We start from the raw sequence: 11,417 nt of genomic DNA on the forward strand, positions 1-11,417 counted from the left end.
CAGTCGTACCACCAGAATGGCTGACACCATGAGCCCCAGCAACCGCAGACATGATCTGAAGAGAACATATTTGCGTGGCTGGAAATGAGCGAGGCAAGCCCTGAAGGCTTTCACTCTCTCTGCTGACAAGCGGGCTGTAAAGGGCACCGAATTCAGGCGTAGGCCCAGGAAGAGTACAGTCTGGGCTGGAGACAACATGCTCTTTTCTGTGTTTATTACAAAACCCAAGTCGAGCAGGTGTTTTACGAGGACATTCGTCTGCGTAATAGCCTCTTGCTCCGACTGTGCGAGAAGGAGCCAATCGTCCAGATAAGTTGCCAGGCGAATACCCTGTTGTCTCAACGGGGCTATCGCGGCTTCCGTACACCGTACAAACACTCGTGGGCTGAGAGACAGACCGAAGGGAAGTACTCTGTACTCGTAAGACACACCCTGAAAGGCGAACCTCAGATATTTCCTGTGTGGGTAAAGAACTGGGATGTGGAAATATGCATCTTTCAGGTCGACTGATGTGAACCAGTCGTTTTGGCGCAACAGAGATGTGTGAATGAGCATTCTGAATTTGTATCTTTTGAGATATTTGTTCAGAGCTCTCAAATCTAGTATAGGCCGAATTCGTTTCGGAGCGAGGAAATACTTGGAATAAAAGCCGCTCTGACTCTGTTCGGCGGGTATTATCGATATAGCCTTCTTTTCTAGCAGCGAGAAAATCTCTTGCTCTAGAATATGGGCCGACTCTCCCCGGGCCTGTGAATACAGAATGCCCGAGAAGTGAGGGGGGTGACAGCGTATTGGAGCCTGTAGCCCCGTGTTACTGTCTTGAAAACCCAAGCAGAATCTGTGAGCATCCTCCACTTGTCGCTTCTCAAAGCGAGCGGAGATGTCACAGCTCTGTCGTCTGCCCTCAGTGTCTCTATTAGTTGTGTTATGGGGCCCTCTAGTGTCTGAACACGGTGGTACCCCAGGTTGACAACCCCGGCCGACACTGTGCATGTGCGTGGCGGTGGTGCCTTCACAATCCCGTCCATTGTCCGCCTTTTGAGAGAGGCCGTAGCCGCTCTCAAAAGAGGGGGAGACGATAGACTGTTTATTGTTTTTCTTTTCATTTTTATTGACTGTGCCCTTGGCTTCAAGCCTGGAAACGACAGTGGAAAATGATTTATTTTGAAACAACAATGATGACATGTGTTTGTGTAACTTAAACAGCAGAACTTGCTGTCTTTGATGTTAAGTCCATTTCCCTGATGGCGCGAACTTGAGGATGACGTTTTGGCATCACTCGAGGCGGCGGGAAGATGGGCGCATGGCGGCACCCCGAAACCACATGAGCATCCAACACTGGAACGTGCTCTGGAGCTGGGGAACAGGGAACTTCCAGCTCCTTCATCGAGGAGAGGAGAGGAGGCTGTCAGGCCGCCCGCTTCTTCTTCCTCGCCTGGTGGCTGAAAACCTGGGTCGGCTGGCCGCTTCAGGCCATGGGATGTCCAGCCTGGACGCAGTGCGGTGACACACGGCCTGCAAGTCCGTGCTTAGGACGGGCGAAGCTGGTGTGCTCTCGCCCGGGGGAGCGGACATCACTCCCGGCTTAGCAGCCTGAGCCGATGAAACGAAGATGTCATCCCCATCTGAGTCAGACAGGAGGAACTCAGAGGTATCCTCTTTGTCCTCCATGTAGTCCAACTCCAGGACATCCTCCGCGGGTGGAACCATGGTGAGGTCCAATTGGGAGCCCCAGCTTGACACAGGCTCGCCAACGGGTCCCAGCCTGAAGCGGCGTGGGGCTCCGGTTCAGCGGCTGTCGCTGTTGTTGAGCCCCAGTCTGACACAGCGCGGGGCTCAATCTCTGCGGCGGACGCCACCATGTCTTGATTGCCGGACGGCGAATCAGCGGACATGAGGGGGTCCTGTCCCGACAAGTTAGCTTGGCGTGCTAACCGTCGGCGGAGGCTCTTCATGGTGAAGCGGGTACAATGCCCGCACAAGCCGGGGTTATCGATAGCCTCCCGGGCGTGTTCCAGCCCGAGGCAGGACGAGCAGACCTGGTGTGAGTCTGTGCCTGACATTTTAAACCCGCAGCCGCATAGCCGAGCCTCCGAGTCCCTGACTCCTCTGGTGTGAGGGAGAGAAGGGTCCATCTTCGATCGCCGGGGTGTCGGCGTGGAGTGGACATGCTAGTAACAGGTACGTTACTGAGAAAAAAATCTAACCTTGCCGTTAGTCCGAAAGGAAAAAAGGCGACGGTGTCGATTTTATTCTTTAAAGAATATTAACTGGTGTGTTAATACCTTTTTTTTCTCTGGTGTGAGAGAGAAAAGAGAACGTCCTCTTTACCGTGGTGTCAGTGTGGAGGGAAGAACAAACTAGCAACAGGTATGTTACTAGCTTGAAGAAAAAAATCAAACCTTACCGTTATTTCGACAGAAAGAACGGCGAGGCAGATTCCAATATTAACTGGTGTGTTAATATTGCTAAATCTTCTTGCAAAGCAAAAAAGTAACCGGCAAGCACCCGTCGACCTAATGTTAGCTTGGGTTCAGTCTGTGGACCAATAAGCTAGCCCGGTTACTGATAAAACGAGATGTGCTCTGAAGCGAGAAGAGGTGTTTGCATGACGCTGCGTCGTGGCGCAAGCTACTTAAAGGGTGGGTGGATTCCCTGACGTTGACGTCAAGATCACCAGACAATCAGGATTGGCGTAATGAGATTGATGCTTCTGTTTGCATACGCGTTGAGGCGCATCCCATAGTGAGACATTGAACGGAGTGTTATGAATGACAACTTGTATGCCTCAGAAGAGCCTCCTTCAGAGGGAGTTTATTGATGCCATACTCCACAGCCCTGACCAGAAATGCCAGTGCTGCCTGTTGGAATAGCTGCACCTCCTGAGGTGTAATGTCTCCAGCCTCAAGGAGCCTTTTGAGGGTAGCTCTGGTGGTGAAGCCAACATTTAGTTTTTCTCCTACCAGACAGAGAACAGAAAGAGATAGAGAAGCAAATTAAGTTCAGGTAGTTTCAACAATATGCATCAGGTAGAGACAGGGATTTCACTTGGCAATTTAACTCAAAACTAGACAAATAGTCAGTGTATAGATTCAGTCTGTCTAGTTTTGAGCACTATGTGCACAATAAGTGCAAGTGGTTGAAGGTATTCCTCTATGTAAGCATACAATTTTACCCATAAACGACACAAGCATGGTATGCCGACACACATTTATGCTTTTTAACAGCCATAACAGAGATATCACCCAACTCGCCCAATAACAACAATCTTCCCAAAAAGTACATTTGAGGTCAATGAGAATACAGGTGTATCTCCTTATATGAAACTTTTACCTGGCAGTTGGTTTAGTGGGTCCTTGTAGAGGATGTCATGGACTTGTCGGCCCTGTAGTGCTGACGGCTTCATGAACCTCGCACACAGTTTCTTGATGAACTTTGTCATCTGAAAATGTGTAGTTCATAAAACATTTCCATGTATTACTTGAAAAAGGACATATCAGCTAATTCAAGCAGACATACTGTATTTGGCAGCAGGATGGCCTAACCCTTGCATTTTACCTCTCCGTGGAGCTGAAAGATGGAATACCTTTCTCTCTGGAGGAGGAGGTTAAGTAGGGTGAACACTGGCAGCGTCGCTTGATAGAAGAGCAGGTAGACTTCAGTCAGGGGGTTAGAAAATGCATCCACCAGCCTTCTAAATCTTGGTTGTTTCTCATCTGTAAATAAACACAGTCAGTGCTTAAAAGTACACATTTAGTCTGGTGTAATGCACCTGTATTACTGTCAATGAAACAAACAACATACTTAAAGACTTAAAATAGCTGGTAAGTGGCCCATACTGTCGCATAATTCGTGTGATGCACCTCTCCAGGCTTAACCATTGCACTGAAATGTGCAGCAGCATTTCCATGTACTCGCTCTCATGGAATTCACAAAATTCTGGAAAATATAAAACATAACATCAACAGTAAACAAATTAAAAATGTCTGCATTTTGTTGTATAACAGTAGAGCTGCTTGAATCACAAACCTGCCAGGTAACCTTTACGGTTGGTGCTTCCTTTAAACCAGTACCCAACATCCACGGTCAGATCCTCTGGATCAAATCCGGATATCTGCAATACATGAATTCAAGTATCTATTGCAACACTATCAGCAAACTGTTTTACATGGCATTGGGCTTAACGGATTGGTAATATAGAGTGTACATGTTTGAACTTACTTCCATAAACTTCTGCTCCGCATGTTTGGCAGTGTTGTGGATGATATGACAGGGGCATCCATGGATGTAAATACTGGCATTTTCCTTCAACATTCTGGCTGAGATTGAATTTCTGGCACCTGTATTTACAGGGGCATTGTCAATAGAGAGACCTACACAATTTCTCCAAGGGATGTCATTTTCCTGCAAGGCGTCATTGACTTTTGTGTAGATCACTTCAGCGGTGCCACAGCTCCGCCCACTGGTGGTGCACATATCAAGGAACCTGTGCACAACTTTGTTGGTGTCAACAATTCTGACAGTGAGAGGATTCATCTTCTCTAGACCTGTAACAATAAGGACCATAACTAAAACAATATGTTGTTCAAATTGTATGAGTGCATGTAGAAATGGATACAAAATAAGTACTAATTACTGATAGAAGTTGTTAAGCACATACCAGTATCATTCGAGCCATCTGTGACAAGTGTGAAGGGATTCTCTCTCATCTTCATCACCAGTTCCTTCTTAAAATGAGTTGCCACTGCTTCATTTATGAGGCACGTTGTTTTTGTGCTTGCGCTCTTAAAGCCCTGAGCTGTAGGGGAGTCTCTAAAACATTCTTTGTACAAGGGGCTGAAATGGTCAGCAACGACAAAGGGAACATTGTGCTGCACCATTGCAACAGCAACCTTCACCTCAGCCCTCATGGTCTGCAACAGAAACAACTGATTACATACCTCATAACCTTAAATACGTTTTCAAGGTAATATGAGGAATGTAATTCATCAAACATTGCCGCCAGCTTTTTAGTTTTCCTGTGCTACACTGTACTGTATGTACCTTGGCCTCTTGTACACTCATGCCTCCAACAGAAGTTTCTGGCACGTAGAACTGTGCAATACTGCTGACTGAGTTTAGAGACTGTTCTTTGGCCCGATGTCCCTTGCCTTCCACATGCCTGCTTATGTCCCTCACGCCTTGATGAGCACAGGAGTTATCTTGTCTGCACACTGAGCACCAGTAGAAGGAGCTGGTGGTTCCCATTGTGATGAATGGCCATCGAGTTGACCACTCCTTCTTAAAGGAACACCTATATGTGGCTGCTCCACATAATCCTCTCCTTTTCTCTGTTTCCAATGGGTTCTCCCCAGTCTCCTCCACTGCCTCCTCTACCTCCTCCACAGTCTCCTCTACTGCCTCCTCCACTGCCTCCACTACAGTGTCCTCTGACCTGGCCACCTTTTTAGGGAGCTGATTGTTTTGAAAGCATGAAAGAATGCTTAGTTGCCTCTTTCCTGACATCTTTGAAAGACAAATGCAATAATTATTAATATGCTTTGTTTTCTGATAAAATATACTCACACCAGGGATGGAAATGAACACCAACCATCAGCCAAATGGTGGTAAAACATAACAGTGGCTGGTAGATTTTAAATACATAATACAAATGTACCATTGGTTTACTACTGAATGGCTGGTAGATTTTTCCCAGTGGCTGGTAAATGTTCATGTGTTGTGTAAATATTCAAATGTTTTGAAAAATTAATTTCCAGCCCTGGCGCGCGCACACACCGGGAAAATAGGAGACACAGGGACAGTCCAACAAGGGAGCAAATAGCCTTGGTGCTTACTACAATAACAATAACAACATTGATAATAATAAATAACAATAATAATCATTATTATAAGTTAGTGTAGGCGCAAAATTCCGAAGAAAAGAATAGCTGCTGAATAGCTGCTGAAATTAGCTAGCAGGGATTCAACCGGCTAGCTAGGCTAGTTCATGCATACTCTAGTCTAGTCAATCAAACTGTTAGCTAAAAGCTCCCTGGACATATATTCCATAACAACGGAAATCAATGATGAGATGACTTACTGTACTGAAAATATGGTCTTCTCCCACGTCGAGCAGTCTGTAGCCACGCAAAATATCAGTGAGTGACTATGTGACAGCCGTCCTCTTTGGTTACTCTTCAGCGAGTGTCTTAATCATTGGAATGGAATCAGAATGTAATGTTGTAGCGGAATGTCTAAATCCTACCCGGATACAGCCATGTTATTTTCTAATTGGCTGTTCGACAGCTTACATTCTCAGGGCTGCCAAGTTTCAGTAAAAAGTAGGAGTGAGACTTTTGGGGTTGATGCGTTCGACGGCGATTTTTTTTTGGCCTTTTTTAACGTCGATTTAGAGGAATATCTCAATTTAAATTAACATTAAGACTGTTGTGATGTCTTCACCCCCATGCCAGCTGCTCTCCCTGCACTGTCGGCCTTCTCATGCTTATATAGTGTTAATAATTGACCAGCACAAGTAGAAATGAAAACAATTGTAACAAGAAAAAGTTTAACAAATAAAATACATTTATTTATAAAATGTCAATATAATGAAACAATAGCAGCCTTTTAAGAACCAATAGCAGCCTTTTCCTTTAGTGCATTTTTTCTTTAAGTGTAACAACATTAGAACCTGAATAATATATATATAATATATATTATAAAAAAATAAAGTGCATGTCTTTGTTTATGTTTTTTTCTTTTACATGACATGTCTCATGTTGTAGGTGTTTGTGGCTGATTTTGATGCCTTGATGACAGAGGGAGGGGGCTCCCATTTGAAACACTGTGGCTCAAGGTTTGCCATCTTCACAGTCATGATGGATGACAGAGTTCCATCAAGAGCCAAACTGTTTCGGGTTTTGGTTTTGTTCAGTCCCACCACAGAGAACACTCGTTCAGCATCAGCATTTGAATGCGGAAGTACCAACACCAACTTGGCAATACGAGAGAGCCTCCCAAATCTGCTCATCCCGGTCACCTTTGAAAAATGTAGGAAGCCTAATTACTCAAGTATTTTTGTATAGAATTAAGTTGATTACGTCAATGGGTATTTCAAATTGTGCAGAATAATTCTTACCTTATTCTTCATTGATGCCATGTTCCCCCAAAAGTTCTCTATTGCGGCTTTCACACCAGCGCTTTTCAGTTTCTAGCTCCGAGCGGGAGCTTTTCTGGTTCAGCTCCGGTTTCCCTTTTCAGCTCCCGCTCTGTTCACACCGTCCACTGGCGCCCCAGAGCTGCCCTTGCTGCGTCATGACGTCACCGTTTACATCGCTGATTTGCCCCCCAACGGAAGCCATTACGGCGCTCACAACAACAACTGCGTCGGGTCGATGATCGTGTTGCTTTTAATCACACGAAGCCAGAATAAATGGAATAACGACTTCTCCAACCTTATACTTTGCTCCAGAGTGCCGTGGTTCATTGTTTATTAATGTGTTTCTGCAGCATTTACCTACCGCTGCAGTATTGGCTGATCTTCCACAGGAGTTTATTCTCCCGTTAGCTCCCGGTTAGCTCACACTGCAGCGGCCGCTCTAAAGTATTCACTGTCCGACTCACACAAGCAGCTGATGCATATCCCCAGTTCCCCTTAGCCTAAGTGAATGTGTGTCAGTCTGAATTGACACTGTTTGGTATCACAATGCTGTTATGAAAGTTTCTCTGGTATAAAACGGGTGATGTTAGCATAGCAACCGAAGCTAAACTGACTACTTGCAGCAATAGCTGCAATAATACAAAACAACACGTCTGCCTCTCTCCACAATGATCGATAACAGTGAACGGATGGTCAAAGTAAGGCACAAATAAACAGAATCACACGAAGCCTGGTTAGTGTTGCCTGACTTTATAAAGTGTGTTTATAGGCACTACTGCTTGTAGGCAGGCATAACAGTCGACCCATGGGAGGTGGGTTTAGTTTCCTGCACGCCTCGACGTAAGAGAGACGTAAGCGACGTCACCTCTTAGCTCCAAAGCTCTTGCCTCTGGACCGACAATTTTTTGGAGCTGGAAATGAAGCGGATTCCGGAGCTAAGAGCCGGCGCAGCTCCGGTGTGAACTGGAAAACCCGGCGCTTTTCAGGCTCTAGCTCCGAGCCGGAGCTGAAAAGGCGCTGGTGTGAAAGGGGCATATGTCGAACGTGGCTGGGTCTTCGGGCATGGCAATGTCCATGGATTGGTAGTCCAGAAACTCCTCACCCAGTTTGTCACGCTCATCAGGTCCGTTGTATGGGAGAAGTTCAGGAAACCTAAAAAGAACACAATGTGCACTGATCTGGTAAAGTAATGTAGCTGAAACAGGTTGTTTTTCAGATGTGGTCATTAAACTTTACAATCTATTAAGAAAATGTGCCAATAGTCTTTAACCTGCTCTACTTGTTAAGCATATTGAGATACCTTGTGTTGTGATTTGGCACTATAGATAAATGTACTTGACTTGATACCCCAACTAACCTGTGGACAAAGTACAAGGCGTCTTCCACTCCACACTCTGCCCTCTGCTGGACATCCAGAGACATGGCATGTTTTATGAGGGGCTCTCTCATGGGGAGTTTCTTCATGGCAGACTCCACAGCCCTCACCAGAAACGCCACTGCTGCCTGCTGGAACCTCTGCACTTGCGGTGTAATGTCTCCTGCATCAAGGAGCCTGTTGAGTGTACCTCGAGTAGTGAAGCCGATCACCAGCTTTTCTCCTACGAGAGACACAATAAATCAACAACGTCACCTCATTAAGGTGCTGTATGCGATTCTGGAGAAAGATTGATGCAATATGTTCTCATTCCCAACACCAACATGTCAGTATGAGACTGGGAATAAGACCGGTGTTGAGTCACTTTAGCAATCATCAACAACCACAATAGCTAACTTGAAAGCACCCCTTTAAGTATCTTCATCACATCAGTGACACAAGGTACAGTCACTCATTTGGGCTAACAGGATAACATAGGAAAGTCCTGTGGACTTGTTTCCATTGTGGTCGTGTGTGATGAGATGAGATGATCAAACTCATAACTTGTCTGCACAAGCTGCCCTCTAACAAACACCAACAGTACGCTGTGAGTGAGATCAGTGAGTGGAAAGTGTACGTGCATCTGCTGATGTGAAACTTGGAGGATTACCTGGCAGTTGGTTTGATGGGTCCTTATAGAGGATTTCATGCGGCTCCTGGTGCTGCAGTGCTGCGGGCTTCAGAAACTTCGAAAGCAACTTGCGGATGAAACTCCGTATCTACAAATTTGTATTTCAGAAAAGATTTTCAAAATTAAATGTAATCTAGAAGTAGAGTGCTAATGAAAAAAGGAACAAACATAGTACATTATTACTAGCATACTGTATCCCAACCTTCCCAATGTACCTCATCATGTAGAAGGAAGATGGAGGACTTCTCTCTCTGGAGGAGGAGGTTGAAGGTGGAGAAGACTGGCAACGTTGCTTGATAGAACAGCAGGTACACCTCTGTCATTGGGTTAGAGAATGCTTCCAACAGCCTCCTGAACCACGGTTGTTTCTCATCTGTGAATAAAAAAAACACAGGTTGTGCATACTACATACATTTACTTACTTCAGTCTGTTATAATACTCATTCGTTCATTTGGATCATTGAAATGTGATGCCTACCTGATGACTTGAAGTAGCTGGCCAGTGGCTCATACTGCTGCAGGATACAAGTCAAACACCTCTCCAGGCTCAACCATGGAATGGAAACGTGCATAAGTATTTCTAAATACTCGCTTCCATGGAGCTCACAGAATTCTATGACAAGAATGGAACATCTTAATTTCAATTTAATTTAACTCTTCTGCATTTCATTTGGACTGCACATACCTGTCAGGTAACCTTTACGATTGGTGCTTCCTTTAAACCAGTATCCCACATCCACAGTCAGATCCTCTGGATCAAATCCACACACCTGCAATACATGATGATTTATAATCACATGACGACACAGCATAACAAACAACCTGTTAGACTTGATATTAGGCATAACGGATATGGTTGGTCATAGAAATCATACATGATTCAACTCACCTCCAAAAAGCCCAGGCCAGCCTGTTTGGCAGGGTTGTGGATGACGTGACAGGGCACCCATGGATGTAGATGTCTTCTACATCATCATCTTCTGTCTCCTCTGCAGTCTCATTCTCTGTGCCCTCTGGACACTCATTTTCCTCCGCTCTGTCATTCACTGAGAGATCCAAAGCCGCCTCCACTGTTTCCTCTGACCTGGCAAGTTTGGCCCAGAATGACAGCAGATCTCTCTGCTGCTTCTTCTTCTTCTTCTTATCCGACATCTTTCAGACTTTCAAACTAACAGACAAACATCAGACAGAAATCGAAGTACAGTTAAGGAATGAATGATCCAGTCTTAAAAGATAGCTACATGTTACTGTTTGATTGATTGAATATTTTATTAGACAGAAATGCAAACAACACAGGTACAGTACTGTAAATTCTCTTAGCTCATTAGCAAGCATCCATTAGCTCACACACGCGTGATGATTTAACTAACACGGCTATAACTCACGGTTGTTTGTTGTTAAACCCACCGCAGCAACCTGCCACACTGCTCGCCAGCAGCTTGTGTAACGCTCACGTAGTCAGACTCACCGTTGACTTCATAAAAATAAAAATAATGTGTTTGTAAAATTAAAATGAAGTGATTACCTACCGTTTGACCTCCCGCTTCAGATGAAAATGGGTTCTTCATAGGATAGAGACCAGACGCAATGACCCGCCCTAAGCTGCCTCTGATTGGTTTGTATACGGTGACTTTCTCGGTCAGCCAATCGGGGGCAGAATAGGGCGGGCTCACCCTATCCCTGACTCGAACTACGGCAAATCTCAAGCAACAAGTTATGGAAATATATCATTAAATAAAAAAATAATTATAAAGTAGTGAGAGGGGGGGAAAAGCGTGTGAAATGGCAAGTGTGGCGTGAGGCGTGTGAAGAGGTTAAATTGCGTGACTCTCACTCTCAAAGGGTGAGACTTGGCAGCTCTGCATTCTTTTGATTGGTTGATGCGTGGCTACAGTGATTCTGTAATAGTTTGTTTACAAAATTGCGGTGCAACTTGGTGGGCGGTACCCAGGGTTGGGAGGGTTACTTTGTAAATGTAATCAGTTACTGATTACTGATTACATGGCTCTGAAAGTAATCCGAATACAGTTACAGTTACGTGTCTTACAAAAGTAACGTAATCAGATTACTTTTGGATTACTTTCTTTTTCCATAACAGATGGGTATGTTTTGGTGAACAGGAGACACAAAAAAGCAAAAGGAAACTGAACGTGTTTTTACTGTTTTAATGGCTTATCAAGAGCACAACTGAAACATAACATCTGAAACGATGTAACAACATAATACACTTGTTG

General features: G+C 44.9%; 2 long non-coding RNA genes across 2 annotated transcripts; both read right to left on the reverse strand.

Moving 5' to 3' along the window:
- Positions 1-6,546: 6,546 nt before the first annotated feature.
- Positions 6,547-7,156, reverse strand: LOC117454459 (uncharacterized). Its single transcript, XR_004552990.2, has 2 exons — positions 7,118-7,156; positions 6,547-7,018 (listed from the first exon to the last, which is right to left on the reverse strand). It is a non-coding gene; the product is annotated as an uncharacterized lncRNA (long non-coding RNA).
- Positions 7,157-9,710: 2,554 nt separating this feature from the next.
- Positions 9,711-10,266, reverse strand: LOC139434637 (uncharacterized). The gene is made up of 3 exons (XR_011643975.1): positions 10,073-10,266; positions 9,869-9,953; positions 9,711-9,796 (listed from the first exon to the last, which is right to left on the reverse strand). It is a non-coding gene; the product is annotated as an uncharacterized lncRNA (long non-coding RNA).
- Between the last annotated feature and the right edge of the window lie 1,151 nt (positions 10,267-11,417).

This window comes from Pseudochaenichthys georgianus, chromosome 10 (assembly GCF_902827115.2).
Source record: "Pseudochaenichthys georgianus chromosome 10, fPseGeo1.2, whole genome shotgun sequence".
NCBI classification, from domain to species: domain Eukaryota; kingdom Metazoa; phylum Chordata; class Actinopteri; order Perciformes; family Channichthyidae; genus Pseudochaenichthys; species Pseudochaenichthys georgianus.